This window comes from Canis lupus, chromosome 19 (genome assembly GCF_011100685.1).
Source record: "Canis lupus familiaris isolate Mischka breed German Shepherd chromosome 19, alternate assembly UU_Cfam_GSD_1.0, whole genome shotgun sequence".
Taxonomy (NCBI): Eukaryota; Metazoa; Chordata; class Mammalia; order Carnivora; family Canidae; genus Canis; species Canis lupus.
In genome coordinates, this window is record NC_049240.1 from 49,591,065 (window position 1) to 49,609,507 (window position 18,443).

Here is an 18,443-nt window from a genome sequence, read left to right on the forward strand (position 1 = left end):
ATTTCCCAATATTATCATCACTTAGCCTTTTTACAAGCTGCATTAAATTCTCTAGGTATATATTTCTATCAGTATGACTCCATAGATTTATAACATTACTAATTACTCTATTTAAAAAGTACACTCATTATCACTTGATTTGAATTTGTGTATCTTTACCATCACTTTGTTTAAAATGGAGAAATCTAAGTTGTAATTTTCTGCAAGAAAAAGCAAAATTAAGAAAATTTAGCAATAGATGCTTCAAGAACGTCTTCACTTGGTATATATGTTTGCTTCATTAATTCTGTGGTGCTTGAAAATACAACTTTGAAAAATCCTACAACCTCAAAATAGCAAAACACAGAGAAAACACCAAGAAAAAAAGAAAGAAACCCAAATACACATAGTGGTCATTAAAACGATTTCCCCAGTGATCCCCTGAATTAATGGTGCAGCATTCACACAGCTGAGTTCCTATTTCTTTCTCTTGTCTTCTATTTCTCAACCACACCTGGCATCATTCTTGGGTGGTTTTTTTCTTCTTTAACTATTTTTATAGACTTTTCCTTGCCAGAGGGGTGCCTGGCTGGCTCAGTTGGTATCGCACACAACTCTTGATCTCAGGGTCATGAGTTCAAGCCCCATGTTGGGCGTGGAGCCTACTTAAAAGTGAAAACAAAGCAAAACAAAAAAAAACTTTTCTACTTCAATTACCCTGTATTTGTTTTTCAATTTGTAGACCACTGTTTCTTCTGAATGAAAAAATATAGAAATTCAAAATAGTTTCCAAGATTCTCAGGTGCAAATTTCTGTCTGTTTACTGAAGTAGAAATCCTTACTAATTTAAGGATATTTGAAGAAAATCACTATGTTCAATTCCTTTAAATGGAAACTCGCACCTACAAAATGTTATTAGCTTAAGAATTGAATAATAGAAGCTACATATTATTCAAACTCACCTACTAAAAAAGAGCATATATTGTTTGCCTTTTGATTTCTATTTTGATGTCTTTTCAGACATGAAGCCCTCGTATGTGTAAGCTCCTCTTCCTCCACCTTGCAGCCACCATCACAGTCTCTGTTTCTATGAGTTTGACTATTTTATATCTTCATATAAATGGGATTATGCATTATTTGTCTTTTTTGCAACTGGCATAATGTCGCAACTTAGCATAATGTCTTCCGGTTTCATTCATGTTGTCTCACATGGCAACATTTCCTCTTTTTCCTCCACCTCTCCCACGTCCCCCTCTTTTTCCTCCTCCTCTTCTTGTTCTTCTCCTCTTCTTCTCCTCCTCCTTCTTCTGCAAAACATGGAGTTGGAAAAGGGAGTATATTAATAGTCTTTTTAGATCATTGTCGATATTTTTCTTTGCCACTACAACGAATCTCAACAAATAGTAGTTTCTTGAAGGTTAATTGCAAAGTGGAATCTGAAACCATATTGATACATTTTACATGTGCTGCTACATGAAAATCCCTTCATCTATTTGCACTTTGAAAAAATTAGTTTTACCATTGTATGCTTTGATAATGTATGTTTGGTAAGATATTGGTTTGCTGAGTTATGCATATCTTTTAAATATGCATATGTTTCATTATATAATACATTAAAATTAATATTTATAATATCATTATCAATCTCATCTGAAAGTGTTGGTGGCTGACTATAAAGTTTACATTAATAGATAAAAGTTTTCAATCCTTTGAATTTTTGCTTGAAAATTCAAACTTCGTGATTGGCAACAAAGACTAATGTTTTTCTTGAGGTTGTAGGTCATTTGGTTTATTCTTAGTAAATGTCCAGTAGCCACCAAATTCGAATTATTATATTTCCTTGTCAGTCATTTTTTCAAGTAAAAATAATGCTTCAGGGAAAAAGTGGCTAGTTTAGCTCACAACCCAAATAATTGCACACATTCTTGATGATTTCCTTGAGATAATCATCACACTTTGGTGTGCAAGAGAATAGCTCTACATGGGCTTCCCATTTCATCACACAGAATATTAACAATGTCTACTCAAGGGCATTCTTAAACAAAACTGGGTGTTGTTTGTTTTCCTTTGAGTGTATGAGAAAAATACAGTGGTTACTGATATTATTTGGTGCATCTAATGTTATTCAAACCTAAATACCAGCACTACTTTTGCAAAGAGTAAAATTCAATACAATGAAAATAATAAATAAGGTCTTGTAATTAGAAAAAAGCTTTGATTTTTTTTGGACCTCCCAGAAGCCTCTCAGGGATGACCCAGGAGTTCACAGACCATGCTTGAAAACAGCTGTCCAGACTTTACAACATGCATATTTAACACATTAAATTCAACTATCAATTAAAATCATTACCATGTCCCAGATAATGCAAGTACTTTAGAATACTTCAACTTCATTTACCTCTCTAATATGCCTCTTATGCTATTGCTAGCATATATCTGACTGTATTTCTTTGAAAAACCTATGAAATTGTTACTGCTTTGTACAGAAAACATTTCTAAAAATTTATCCACATGTTTAGCATTTCCATTGTTCTTTATTTTTGTTACACATTTGTACTTCTATCAGGAATAGTTTTTCTTTTGTCTTCAGTACTTCCTTTAGAAGTTCTCAGTGAACTCCAAAAAGTTAATTCCCTTCTCTCATGTGTTTGAACACATATTTATTTTGCCTTTATTTTTATTAGAGTATTTTAACTGGAAGTAGAATTTTAGATTCTCATTTATTATTATTTTATTATTATTATTACACTTTAAGGATGTCATTCTATTGCCTTCTGGTTTCTGTTATTTCTCAATCCCATCTGGATATTGACCCCCATCATCCAATGACTTCAAAGAGCTGTTTTGTTTGTTTGTTTCTTGTTTGTTAGTTCTGTATTTTATCCAGCTTTATTAGTTATTCTTGGCAGAGCTTTTTTTCTCATACAAGCTACTCCATCATAGCTGGGAACAGAATTCGTTTCTAACTCATTTTTTAATTATGGAGTAAAATAAATATGGAAAGAAATGTTATATCTAATTCTAATTGCATTTAAATTATTTTAAGTGTTCAGGTACCACAATATTTGTTTGACCTTGACTATTAGAAGACTTGAGGGGAAAATATCAGCTACATTTAATCTGTTCACACATTGCTTCCTGTGGTTATAAGGCAGAAAGCTGAAATTTGTCTTTGTGTCAGACTTTTGTACTTTGGAATGAATCATTTTGATAAACTCTTAGTCATGAATATGTAAGCCAAGTACCTTTGTATTGTGTTGGCAGCAGTCCCAAATATTTGTTGAGTAAGCAAAATGCCAATTCTTTATAAGAAGTTGGTAAGTATTTCCAGTACAGTGTGAAAGGCTATACCAGTTTGAACAGTGTCAAATAGGTAGCTCAGCAGAAGGATAATTTGTATAGTAAGGGGGGATTGTTAGCATCTATGGTAGAAGTCTGAGGAACTTGCCAAAAAGAAGTAAGTAGCTAAATGTGGAGGTAGCCATGAAGGAAAGGGACTAGCGACAGGGGGAAGAGGAGAAATAGCCAACAAGAACCTCCCAGTGTAAGTGAAAAACCAATGAACTGTAGGGGACAAGTCAGTTAGACAAATTTTAGTACACAGTCCACTTTTTCATTTTAATTCCTTTATGATATTTTTCATAGGAACTATAGAACTGACCTTCCAAAATATCATTCAATGCAGACAGTTTAAGTGGCACAGAAAAGCAGAGATGAGGCCACCAGATGTTGCCAAGAGGGGCAGTTCACAGCCAGAAATGAACAACAACAACAACAAAAAAATCAAGAGATTCCCTAGAGGTTGTAGGATTTACTTGAGCAAGTTATCAAACTTGAATTACTTTATTTGATACAAAAAGAAAAGAAAACCTCAAAAAAGATGTGAATGCACTTAAGTTTCAATGTCTACTGAAATAAGGACTAAAGTAGAGAATTACATAGAAAAAGTTTCATGGAAGGACATTTTATACTTGAAGAAGAAATCATAGAAAACCCGTATGTTTTTAAAGAATACTAAAATATGCAATACTGCACAGTGCCTAAATTAAACTCAATATTCTATTTTTAGTATCACTACCAGTGGTAGAAAAACAAAGGTTCTTTGAAGGCATGTTTTACCTTTACAAATAGTAGTTCATATCGATAAGCAGTCCAGCCGTTAATCCCAAGAACTGCCTAGAATGAACAGGCCTCTGGTTACAACTTCTAATATCTAAGCTAAGTAGATTTTTAGTTATGCTTCTTTCTGTGGAACCACAAAATGGCAAATCTCTAAAATTTGAAAACTTCAAAGCATTGTTGGAAATTGATTTATAGTGTAAAACTCTATAGATTATTAGAGGGAAAGGTAAGTTTTCTTCTCTTTCATTTGTTCTTCTTAGAAATGTCTGCAAATGTTAAAGCAATTTTTGTGGTTTGGAGAAATAGGGTGAAACAAAATAATAATAGCATTTTTTTTATTTACTCAAAATCTTCTACCACTTTCATATACCTATATTATCCTAAACCACTGTGGGAGATTTTTTTTTTTTAAAGTAGTCAATGAACTAGTTGTTTCAATCATCCATATATCTTTCTGTAATGATTTGGCTGTACTTTTTCATAAATGAATTAAAAACAGTTTGTTGCTTGGTGTAAAAGTATTATTTTATTCATTTAATTATTTTAATTTCAAAATAGAGAATCCTACTTCTCTTTCAACAAATATATTTGACATATGTGTATAAGTCAGATATGCATTCATTCATCTAAATTTATATATTTATACACCTATATTGCATATTAATACAATTAGATATAGACATAACAAAATGACTTCTATAGGTCCCAAATTTCTATAGTTTTATTTTCAGTTCAGAACACATGTACAATTCAATACACTTATTAATCAACCATTAGAAATGTGTTACTATGTTGAAGCAGCCATGGCCTTTGTTCCATGTCACTTGTGTTGGCTTAGGCTGACACATAGCTACAAGGCATGACGGATCAAAGTAATTAAAGTTCCAATCATTTACCTTTCTATGTTCAGTGTCAACTTGGCTAGCCTTCCCCCTGAGTTCCTAGTATTTTAATTTCACCAGATGTGTGTGTGTGTGTGTGTGTGTGTGTGTGTGTGTGTGTGTAGGTGGGTAAGCATGCACACATACCTGCCTGTGTATGTGCTCGTAAATAATAAAGAGCTGTCATTACTTTTGCTGTGTTTATAGAATTTCCAGCATTTTCGTTTAAAGTTTTCTTATATATTATTAAATTCCTTCATTATTGTAATTTTTTAAATAAAAACCTTGACTTACAATGAATTTACACTTCACGTAAATTTGAGACTCTCTGCCTTAATATGTAAGATGAGAATCATCAGTAGATAGAGGTTATGTCGGGCAGCCCCGGTGGCGCAGCGGTTTAGCGCCGCCTCCAGCCCGGGGTGTGACCCTGGAGACCCAGGATCGAGTCCCACATCGGGCCTGCATGGAGCCTGCTTCTCCCTCTGTCTGTGTCTCTGCCTCTCTCTCGCTCTCTCTGAATGAATAAATAAATAAATCTTTAAAAAAAAAAAACTGAATTAAAAAAAAAAAAAAAGATAGAGGTTATGTCTGTATATGGAAAGACAGATGCTGGGAGAAAGTTTGCATGATCCTCTGAACAATCCTTCTGCATTAAGCCAGATAAATACGAGTCCATCTAAAAAAATTGGATACATAATCAACTCCTTATAGAGTTCTCAGATGAAGACTTAGTTTACAATTTAATTTATGTCTCTAACAGCCAACTTTTCTAATTCAAGAAGATAAATTAAAAAAATTGGTTTAGATTAAAAATTGAGTTTTCCAACAGAAGTTCACTGCAATCACATGGTGTTCAACTACAGATATTAGCCAAGTTAATGGACTCCAGGCAACCTTTCTTGTTACTATTTAATAGTTTCTATTCTCTAGATGATTGCACCTAAGATTTTAGCCAGATTGACGTTTTAATGATAAGCAACACCATATTAACATTTACTATGGGAATCTATTCAATAATGCCAATTAATGATCACCCAGATCCCTTGCTTTTACACCTTGGTTTTACCTTGTTTGATCTTGCCCTAATACTTTTACTTAACTATACTACAAAAAGATATAAAAACTTTTGAGATATTGGTACTATTCAGTTCAATGTTATTTAACAAAGATCTCCACAATTTTAAAATCTTTTTTATTTATTATTTTTTGTTTGCTTGTTCAGTGGCAGCTTAGATAGAAAGGGAGTGTATTTCTAAAATATCTACTAAAAAAAGAACTCAAGCATTAGCCTATCTATTTGTATAACTATTATTTGGAAAGAATAGTAGATCAGTGGAATTACTACTTTTATAAAGTATATCAGTTAAAGAATTATGCCCGCAACAGAGTCATATTGATAATAATGCAGCCATTGTTAGCATTTGATTAGTGTCATGCATTAATCGTTTTTTGTTGATTGATGGCTTTAGGATAATATATTTGTTCCAAGTTTCCTACATGAAACATTCTTTTGATCCTGAAAGTTATCCTGTTAGGATCTCCCAGCCTCTGGCATTCAGTTGCTAAAAGCAGCATGTTCATTTAGCTGTGGATGCCATAGAACTTTAAAGCAGCATTTTGTCAACAGGACTCCAAGTCACATCTGATAAATTAATAAGGCAGGATTCTCTTCATAGAGGTACTTTGTCTTTTAAAGTCTTTCAAAGATTACCAAATGCACTATTTTTGTTGCTTACTATTACACAGAATTCTCTACGGATTCCCTGGCTTTCTGGTTAGGCTGACCTTTCTGGTCCATGAAAGGCAGTTGTAAAAGCTATATTTGCCAGACTTTTCATAAACCAGTTGAGTGTAGAGAGAAAACTGGATAATTGACAAATGTTATATTGTGTGTATGTGTCTGTGTCTGTCTATCTATATATGTTATCTATTTTTTATTTAGATTTGCAAAGTGTAGATATAGAAATAAAATTAAAATTTTTTACCTGATATCATTTTTCAAAAGATCAAGGACATTTTCATGAAACTTGTGTGATAGACTTAAATTCAGAATAAAAATACAGACTTTCTAAAGTATTGACAGTTGGCAAACTTACTCAACAATATATTTTAGAGTGCCTGTATTTTAAAATAAGAAGTCCAATGATATAATATTGGTCAGGGTATGAATTTGAAAGTATGTGAGTCTGTATGTGACAAAATAATAATATTACATATAAGCCTTACCTTTTACAATTCCTCTTTCATCGTTTTATATTTTTAAAAAGTCATATATAAATATTTGCTAAATATTAAAAACATTAGAAATTAAAACTATTCTGGGCCATAAAAAAAAATCTAAGAAAAAGCCACAAGTGACACATAACAGTGGCTCTTCTGTTTCTCCTTCTCTATTAATGGTATCTATATTTCTTTTTCAAGTCTTTATTACATTGACTAACAGCCAGCACTGTATCAAATAGCTATGTGATAATGAGGATCTTATTTTGCACATCTAGATAAAATTCCTATGAGATTTTGCTAGTAAATATAATGAAGCTCTTGGTTTAAAATAAGTTGTCTTTATCATCTAAAGAAGATTTCCATTCTTATTTATATATTTTTACTAGGAATGGTTGTTGAATTTTATCAAATGTCAGCTCTACATGTATTCAAGTGTTTATAGGATTTTAATCAACCTGTTACAAATCTATTAATAAATTTTCTTATGTTAAATCATCTTCATATCCCTAGGTTTAAGTTGGATTGAGTGTAATGAGATATTCCTAACATGGGAATCACTTTTCACCATCTTAAGTTTTAAGCGTTTATTAATATTAAAGATTGATCTATAGTATTCTCTTGGATTTTTTAATTTAAGGATTAAGATTATACTAATTCCTTATAATCCATAGGAGAGCTCCCCATCTTTTTACATACTCCTAAAGATGAAAAACCCTCCTTTTTCTTTCTCTATCATCTCAATTTTAATCCCTCTAAAATAAAGAATGGAAGATAGAAATGTGTGATAATATAAAGTTAAATCTGACTATAATGAAGAAATTGAGGCCAATTTAATAAGTTAAAACTTTCCCTGGTTGCACTTACATCAGCAACTAATACTCAGTACTGGTAGTCTTGATTGCTTTACGGTGTTGGTTGCTATGAAATAAGGAGCCACATCAATACATAATGTGAGGAATTAATCTGAGAAACAGTCCCAGATGACTTTCTTATGGATGCATGTTGTATCCTGGGAGTACACCAATTCTTCCAAATATCCATGTATATTTATTAGAAGCATAAAGTTTTGTGTAGGCTTCTGCATTTTCCATTGTAAAAGATGTAACACCCTATACAGAATTAATATTCATTATTTGTACCAATATATTATATCTGCTAAATTGTAATACTCTTTTAGGGGTTAAACCTGCTTACACATAACCAAAGGCATTGCATTTTAACCTTTTCTTTTCTCACAGACAACATTGAATATTTGAGGGAAGTTCTTCACCTTTTGATAGGAAAAATGAACAGAAACCTAAAATTATACATTAAATGCTAAGGTTTTTATCAATCTGTTATAACGCATTGAGGAGCCCTAAGTTAAATACATGTGACCTCAGAAACATTAACTACTTAAGTGGTCTTTGGATACTTTGGCCTTCAATAGGATTGAATGAGAGTAGTGCTTAAACCTTCATCCCAAATACACTTTTTATGCTACAGATAATTAATAGCATAGCTTTTATATCAAGTATATGAAAAAATTGTCACAGAAAGTGGCACCCTTTCCCCGATTAATATATTTTTGATCTTAGAGTACAATAAAAGTTCTCCTAGAATTATAAAGATAAAAATAACTATATCTTTTTCCTACTGTGTGATTTTATACCTCACTTAATCTCTGAAGTATTCCTGTCTTTTTCTAAGAATATATGCATGAATGTATGTATTTCTTTATCATGCTCCATGTTCCTTAACAACTAATTTGAAGTCACATTAAATAAACCTGGCTATGCGAAGGAGTATCATCCATGTCTAGTTTGGCCTCTTTTTTTTTTTAACCTAGAAAAATGCTGAGGTTCTACATATCTAATACATTAAATCTTGACTAATTTTTAAATTTAGGTATCAAAATTTTTGTTATAGATGTAATTTATGTCTATGTCTTCCATAAAATAACAAATCACATTCCACTTCTAAGTGCAGTTACCTCTCTATACATGTATCTCATTTTCAATGCTCTGTTTTAAACTCCTGGAAAAGAAAACATGTCGTTTTTATTTGTTTTCTGTGTGATGAGAAATATAATCCCTCTGATTTATCACCCCACATTTGTCCTGTTACAGGCACACACACACACACACACACACACACACACACACAGCTTCTGTAAATTCTGACATGTCTATGATACTTTCTATTTATAATTCTTGGCAGGTGCATTTTAATAAAGCTGCTAAATGCTGCGGAGTGTTGCTGAAGTTTGCAGAAGACAAGCATTTTAGACTCTAGAGGCTGAAAGTAGCAGAGAAGTATGCATACACACCTCAAATCCACAGAAATCTGAGTTTGGAGCACTTCATCTTCACCATGGGATTGGGAAACTCAAGATCTGAAACAATCTGATCTAGCGCTCTTGGGAAGGCAGGCCCAGATGACTCCTGGTTATGAAGGAGATATGTTTAATCTTCACACAATTTTTGATACAAGAAATCAATTTTCAGGTGTGGACATTTATGAGTTCTGTGCTACCACTTGATGTTTCTTACAGAACAAACCTTTTGCACATACAGAATCTCAATAAGTAAAACCATTTAAAGCAATAGATTTAAAGTTAGAAATACAAGTATTAAGGATGGTCATCAAGAAGTAGCTGGATAAGTCATTTTTTTTCAGTATGTTTACCAAAATCATTTGTACATCTCAAATAATTACAGCTTTTCCATTATTAATTGGTATACAAGCTCAACTTTTCATCATATTTTGAATGCACTTGCAAAAATTTGTATGTATACGTTATTTAAGTTTTTGATACTTTTATATTTTTTCTTTCTGTGTGTTTTTTGGGAGCTAAGATCTTCTGATGTGCATGGACAATTGGTCATTTGTTTCTTTCAATTGACTAATTGTGCTATAATGTTTCTCAAATCTTTGCATGCTTCAGAAAAAGGTCTCACTTTGGAAAGTGAATTTATATAAATGAACCTGGGAAAATCTGACATTGTTGTGTGTATGCACAAATAACATATTAATTGCCAGATTTTCTTCTGGTTTCATGTAGGAAAAATTCAATATTACATACAAATACAATATATATTTAAAATAGATTCCAATATGTTAGGCTCTTATATAGTTCTAACATATGTCACTCAGTATTCACATCATGAAAAAAGAATATTTCTTAAACTAATTTTCCATCTCAGGGATGTCAAAACTATAAAAGGGATAATGTTAACAAAATTATGCTTAACACCACTAAAAATAAAGGTGCAGGTAGTATTGTGAGCCATCTGGAACTCCCAATGGAGGGCTATGTACCCTCCCTCACACAAACACACAGACACTCCTTCCCTCTATGGGAAACAGAAAACATCTGTTTGGTTTTTTGAAAGGCTGCCAAGTATGCATTACAGCAGGTAACATCAGGTTAAACTGTGTAACCAAAACAAGCACTAATCGCATTTAGCATCTACACACTTTTTAATGACCATAATGTCTCATGTCAAAGGAACTTTTAAATATTGTTTTTGAAACATTAGAATTACATGCAATTGGAGCATCTTAGAAGGAAATATGCATTGAAATATTCAGAAAGCTGAAACTAGTAATTACAACTTTAATTAGATTCTCTGGATTTTATATTTTTATTCCCCTACTTTTTTTTTTCTTTTCTGTTAAATATCTATTCACTCAAACTCCCTTTTTTTTTACTTTCTTTTTTTTTTTAGATAATACTGGAATAAACTTTGTGCCAATATATTGTTTACCCTCTTTCTTCCACTTATTTGGGCAGTTAGTACAAAAAAGATAAATTCAGAAATCAATGGCACTGTTTCTTCAAAGTCTAATGACTATAAATAGTATCATAGGACTCAAATAATTATTGTCAAGGAAAGCTATGTAATTTAAAATGTTACAAGGAAAATTAATATGTCAGGATATTTATCGGAGTGCCCAAATGTGCAGCTACAAACTTATCTCTAAAAATATATTCATTTAGAAGGCTACACCAATCTTACAAATAAAAGAGTTTCTGATTGTTTTATGAGCAATTTATACAGTTCTCTTCATAAGTCTTCAGAGACCTGTACTGATATTTTTATATCTGTGGTTGAATCAGAATAAGAAATTTAGAATACTTGTACTTTTATTCCTTTTTACGTTAGCAACCATTCAATTACAATATTGTGTTTAACTATTATCATCATGAAGAGCCATAAAATATTCTATGAATAATGCTTATACTCTTGATTATATACTGTATTTTTATTTTAGTATAATTCAACATGTTAGAAACTATTAGAGGCGGTCTGCCATCGTCTGACATATCTTCTTTCATATTTCTACACTTAAAGATATTTCCTATCAGTGATTATTTTTAAAATTTAAATATGTTAAATTAAATATTATATACTAACCTATATTTCCTGTTAACCAAAGGAATTTTCTTTCACAGTCTTTAGTATGTTTGGACGCACCTCTAGCTTGCCTGTGTGATGAGCTACACGGATTTCTCCCTAGTAAAACAACCATAACCACTGAAAATTATATAAAAATATAAAAACGTATTTAAAGTCTCTGGAAACCGTCCTAAATGTCATGCCAGAAAAGAAGAAACATGGATTGAAGATAAGCTCCTAAATATCTGTAACAATGAGAGTCTAGGATTTAATCCACTCAACTTCTTCCTTTCCCTCCTCATTTTCTCTACTCACTGAGATGAAAGCTCTACTCCTGGTGGATGCAGCCAACAATTCAGGACACCCTCTCAGTCCAACCCAGTGTAGGGCTAAGGCATGTCTCTGGGACCGGCAGCCCAGAGGACTAAAATCAAGATGTGGGCCTGCAGAGCATAAGCTCGGTTTACTGCTCTCTGGGTCTGGTGGCCCTTGGAATTCTGTGGCTGGCCACGGCATCACTCCAGTCTCTGTCTCCATTTTCACTTGGCCTTTTCTACTCTTGCTGTGTCCTCTTCTTTTGTAAAGGCGTTGGATTTAGGATCTGGATCCTAAATCCAGATTCCTAAATCTGGAATGATTTCATCGTTAGGTCTTTAACTATTTACAACTGCAAAGATTCTATTTCCAAATACAGTCACATTCTGAAGTTCCCGATGGACATAAATATTTGGGGAAACTGTTCAATCCACTACATGCATGAAAATTTGGAAATTTTGGTGGTGGAAATTGCAGAAGTCAGAAACACTGGTTTGGCTTCTTTCCCATGATATACTAACTGTGGGATTTGGGGCAAAATACTTAAAACTGTGAATCTCAAAAATCTTACTGGGGATTAAAAAAATGATGATAGGGATCCCTGGGTGGCGCAGCGGTTTGGCACCTGCCTTTGGCCCAGGGTGCGATCCTGGAGACCCGGAATCGAATCCCACGTCGGGCTCCCGGTGCATGGAGCCTGCTTCTCCCTCTGCCTGTGTCTCTGTGCCTCTCTCTCTCTCTGTGACTATCATAAATAAATAAAAATTTTAAAAAAAATGATGATAATGATTTCTATCTCAGAAAGTAGTAAGAGGATTAAAAATCCCGCGTATAGGGGTACCTGGGTGGCTCAGTCAGTTAAGCATCTGCATTTAGCTCAGGTCATGATCCCAAGGTCCTGGGATCAAGCCCTACATTGGGCTTCTTGCTCAGCAGGATGCTGCTTCTCCCTCTCTTTCTCCTCCCTCCCCCCATTTGTGCTCTCTCTCTCTCTCTCTGTGTCAAATAAATAAATAAAATCTTTTAAAATGTATGTGTACAAAATGCTTTCATGCTCTGACTTAGAAAAAAGAACTTTTTGATAAGTGGGAATTTAAAAAAATCACACGTCAGAATGCCTGGGTGTCTCAGTGGTTGAGCATCTGCCTTTGGTTGAGGACGTGATCCCAGGGTCCGGGAATCGAGTCCCACATCGGGCTCCCTGCAAGGAGCCTGCTTCTCCCTCTGCCTGTGTCTCTGCCTCTCTCATGAATAAATAAATAAAATCTTTAAAAAATCACCTGTCAAAAGTAAAATTGTAATAATAACATGTGGATCAAGGCTTTGAATTCAAGTGTTCCTGACTCAAATAACTCGTCCACAGATTTTATGATTTTATTCTTCTGGTACATGTGGAATTGTATTAAAATGTTAAGTCGTTCTAGGGGGACTGCTCAAATGAGATCTTTTTAAGTAAAGTATGTTTATATTAATATTAGTTATGGTTTGTGGTTATTCCATTTAGGATAAGTTGCTAATGGCCTCTGATTCAACTTTTGCATAAACAGGGCAAAGCGCTTATCGTATGTAACCCAATTGGAGGATATCCAGAACCACAAACCATGAATGATTCTAAAGAATCTCTTACAAGGAAAATACACAGTCAAACGCTGATTAGAAATAACAATCAAAACAGATACACAATGTTAAAAATGGGAACCTGTATTATCCTATATTATTATTAAGTTAGAAAATTTTAAAAATATGTTTGTTCAGAGGCTGCAATTAAGGCAATTGAACTAGATATTAAATAGTTGTTTGAGAAAATTGAATTCAATTCATAATTGGGGACATTTATGGTGATTTCACTGATACACTTCTGAATATGCATCTTTTATAATTTCACTAATCAAACCACTTCACAATTTCCTTTGCTTTTTTACTCTTACTTCATATTCTCATTTTTAAAGAACATATTTGTTGAATTTTAAGATTAAGTAAAAGAGACTTTAATATTGTGCTTTTTCACATATTGAAATATAGTAGGGCTGTTCAAATGAACTAAATCAACATGTACCAACATGAATAAGATTCAGAAAATTAAGTTGAATGACACAAACAAGTTGCAAAAAGAATTATTATGTCTATTTAACAAGAAAGTAGCAACGCTACATACTCCTCATACTTACAAAACTATGTATTAAAAGTATGAAACACAAATGAGACTGGGCACAGCGATGTCACAGCAATAATTACCTCTGAGGAGGTCAGGAGAAAAAGGACTGGGTGTGTGTGAAACTTTGGCTGCTAATATTTTATTTGACATGGAGAATGAAAGAAATTTGAAGCAAATATGGCAAAATAGTAACTCATTTCTGCTGTGAAACTTTCTGTATATTTTATACATATGATCATTTTTAGTGTGACATGGATAGAGCCATCAAATTGAACTAGCAGAGTTCCTGTCTAATGAAAACAAAACAAGCAAAGCAAAATAATATGTGCGATAGTGCCAACCAAAACCCAAAACATCTCTTCTTGTGTTAAAAAATTACAAATGAGATAGCCAAATTCTTCTCTGCATTTTTAGAATAAGAGAGAAATGCCACCAATTTTCATACAGGCATGCTTCGTTTTATTGTGCTTCGCAGATACCCACTTTTTACAATTCGAAGGTTTGCAGCAACCTTGCATCAAACAAGTCTATAGGTGCCTTTGTTGCAACAGCGTTTGTTCATTTCATATATCTGTGTCATGCTCTGGTAACTCTCATATATTTCAAACTTTTCCATTATTATTATATTTGTGATGGTGATCTCTAATCAGTGATTTTTTTTTTAATCAGCGATTTTTAATGCTACTGTTATAGTTGTGTCAGACCACCATGAACCACGTCCTTGGAAGACAGCAAATTAATATATAAATGTTGTTTGTGCTCTTGCTGCTCCACACACTGGACAGTCCCCATCTCACTCTCTCACCTCAGGCTTCCCCATTTCCTGAGCTACAACGATATTGAAATTGGCTAACGCATAACCCTACAACGGCCTCTAGGTGTCCAAGTGAAAGGAAGAGTCAGCTGGTGCAGCAAACTTCATTATTTTATTTTAAGAAATTGCCACAACCACCTGGTCACTCGGCAGCTATCAGGGACGAGATAGGACCCTTCACCAGCAAAAAGATTGACTCCCTGAAATTTCCTGAAATGATGGCTAGCATCTTTTAGCAATAGAATATTTTTAAATGAAAAATGTGACCTTTTGAGATTTAATGCTGTTGCACATTTAACAGACTACGTATAGTGTAAACATAACTTTTATATGCACTGGGGAACCAAAAAACTCATTCGACTCACTATTCCTGTGGTCTGGAGTCAAATGTGCAACATTGCGGAGATACATCTGTCGTCTTTCTGTTCCTTCTTCTTTCTCCTTCCCTGGTCATGTGGTGTCTACTCTTGCTTTGAACAGAAGCTGAACTAGGACAAGCCAAGCCACTGGCACCACTGATGTCAGATGTCATCACCTGAACTCAGTTGAGCTACAGCTTCACATGAGAAGCTTCACATTAGTGTAGCATGGTTAGTAGACGGGTCCCTTCCACTCACTTCTACAGTGCGCAAGTGTGTGTTCACACAAAGCAACCTGCTGAACTTCATCTGTGCACATGAGCCTTCCTTACAATGAACGGTTTTTGTGAGAAAGGTGAAGGGAAGATGAGCCAAATGGGGAAGTGAAGAGGTTTGCCCAGTGTGGAACTGGAGAAGTCATATGGACTGATGTTTGTGTCCCCACAAAATCTGCTTGTTGAATCCCTTCTCACCAATTTATGGTATAGATGGTGCGGTCTCTGGAGGTAATGAGGATTTGATAAAATCATGAGGATAGAGCCCTTACAGGAGTCCAAGTTTTTGCTTCTTCTCTTGGCTCTCTGACCTGTGATGACACAAGAAGTCAGCACTCCACAGCCTGGAAGAGGGCTCTCACCAGAACCCAACCATGGTGGCCCTTGGACTCGGATTACCATACCCCCAAATTGTGAAACATAAATTTCTGTTCTACAAAGCTGCGCCATCTATCTCTGTCATAGTGGCCCAAGCTAAGACCAGAAGTAGGAAAACTATAAGTATAATATCTACATTCTAATTTCAAACAATTTCAATCAAATATCTCTCATTTTTGCATAGAAATAAATTAAAGAATAAAGTTTATAATCTTCTAAATCCATTTAGACTTGAAGAATCCTATTTGGAAACTAAACCATTAAAGGAAAGTTGATTATAGAAATTCTATTTGCTTAAATATTAGAATAGTAAATTTAACTATTAAATAAATAAGTTTAAATGTTAATATAGTAAGTTAATAACTATATTAGAGAGTATAAGATCCATCTTCCTGGCGTGAATTTGGGTGGCAAAGCTAATAACAGGCTGTGAGCTTTCACTTCAGAAATCATCCTGCAATTGCAAACCTACATCCTCACTGCTGGGAACGTAAGTCTGAATTATAACTTAACGGATGAAACAGATAAGGTTATTTCCAACTTCTGACTCTTCACTGTTAGTTTACTGTTAACAAAGAAGAATTTGTTCAAATTTAGGATATCAAATTTATTTTACACTACTTGTTTAAAAATAATTGCCTGTCTTTTTTTGGTGTATTGATCCTATGCAGAAAGAGGTGCCCACATTTTTTAATTAGGCGTTCATCTGCAGCTAATAGTACATATATGTACGTGTGTGTGCATATGCATACTTTTATATATAGTGTTATATTTATAATGATATGTCTTATATGTGTGTGTGACATACAATTAGTTATGTTCCACCTATTTTGGATGACTAATTTGCTTTTGTCATTTACTATCTGATTCAGAATTTTAACAATGATGTTTAAAAACTTAGTTTGATTAGTATTTGAATTAAGGCTCTAATATCATTGAGTCGTTTTAAACTGAAAAAAGAAAGTATTACTAATAATTGAAATAAACCTAAGGACATTTAGAGACTAATCACAATATCTAACTTAGAATGACACTGGATTAATTAATTTCCACATTTTCTATGTTTGCTAAAAGCTAACCTCGTCCTAAATGATAGGGAAGAAAAGTAGGGGAAAGTACAGAGTATAGCTTGGCCACTTTGGATCCTTGGGGAAATCTAGTGAGCTAATGAAAATGTTTACTAAGCCAGCTCTAATTTCCTTCAGAATTGCTTTTAAAGATGTTTTCTTGAACTACTGCCTATCAAACTTAACATTTTGGAAAACCATTTTAAGGCTATTTTCTGAGGATTTTTACCTCAAGCTCCCATCATGTTTTCTATTTTTTTTTATCAAATACCATCACTTATGTACTATGAAATATGCCTGATAAGCCTATAATTTCTAGATCACTGTTATTATTGTAGCATTTTTTTCTTTCCTTACCTTTTTTGGAAGAATCTTTAAGGACACCCATACAGGGACACCTGGGTGGCTCAGTGGTTGAGCGTCTGCCTTCAGCTAAGGGTGTGATCCCAGAATCCCGGGATCGAGTCCTCTATCAGGATCCCTGATTCTCCCTCTGCCTGTATCTCTTCTTCTCTCTCTGTGTCTCTTATCAATAAATAAATACAAATATTTTTACAAAAAGCACACACACATATAATTTGATAGTTATTTCATGGAGATTTAACTTTTTATGTTTAGTCTAAGGCATTCTAGTAACAAACAAATTTAAATTTTATATCGCTTTCTATGTAGGATTAATAAATTAGCTTTAGAAATGACACTCGGCTATATGAACCAAAAACATATATTAGAATTTTAATTTTACAACCGAAGGACATCAAGACAAGGAAACATGACAGAAAGGAACTTGATCTCCTCGGGCACAGTACTAACCCTGTATTTCTCCCCCTTTCCCTTTGAGTTCCTCAAACACAACAACTCTTTCCAGTTTTAGACCTTTCATATTTGCTCTTCCCTCTGCCTGGGATACTTTTTACATGGCTCAATATTCTTGTTAACCCATTAATCCATCACTTCACACACACGGCCACCTCCATCGACACTTAGATTGCCCTTAGATGCCACTTCTTCTAAGTAGACCACCATGACCACGTGTCACTTGTCACTGTCTGAAATTATTTCTTCATATACTATTGTAAGCCTTTCCTTCCTTTCAAACTCCGCTGCCCTGTCCAACTAGAACAAACTTAGTAAAAGCAAGGATACTGCTCCTTATTCTCTACTTCCTTTCTAGTAACTAAATGATGCTAGGCATATACCAGGGGTCAATAAATCTTGTTGATTTCTGAAATAGGTTTTAAACAGGAATACATACTATTATGAAATGAATGTAAATATGACATCTTTGGTCTACTTATAACAATTTGTTCAGTTTGCGTCTATATTTCCTTAATATTTTTTAAAGATTTAATCTATTTATTTGATGGATTGAGAGAAAGAGAGAACAAGTTTGAGTAGAGGGAATGGCAAACAAAGGAAGAGGGAGAAGAGGGCTCCTCAGGGAGCAGGGAGCCCAGACTCGGGGCTCGACTCCAGGACCCTTGGTCATG

General features: G+C 33.9%; 1 long non-coding RNA gene across 1 annotated transcript; it reads right to left on the reverse strand.

Moving 5' to 3' along the window:
* Positions 1-1,240: 1,240 nt before the first annotated feature.
* Positions 1,241-17,454, reverse strand: LOC119864402. The gene is made up of 3 exons (XR_005373832.1): positions 17,311-17,454; positions 9,517-9,631; positions 1,241-1,286 (listed from the first exon to the last, which is right to left on the reverse strand). It is a non-coding gene; the product is annotated as an uncharacterized LOC119864402 (long non-coding RNA).
* Positions 17,455-18,443: the final 989 nt, after the last annotated feature.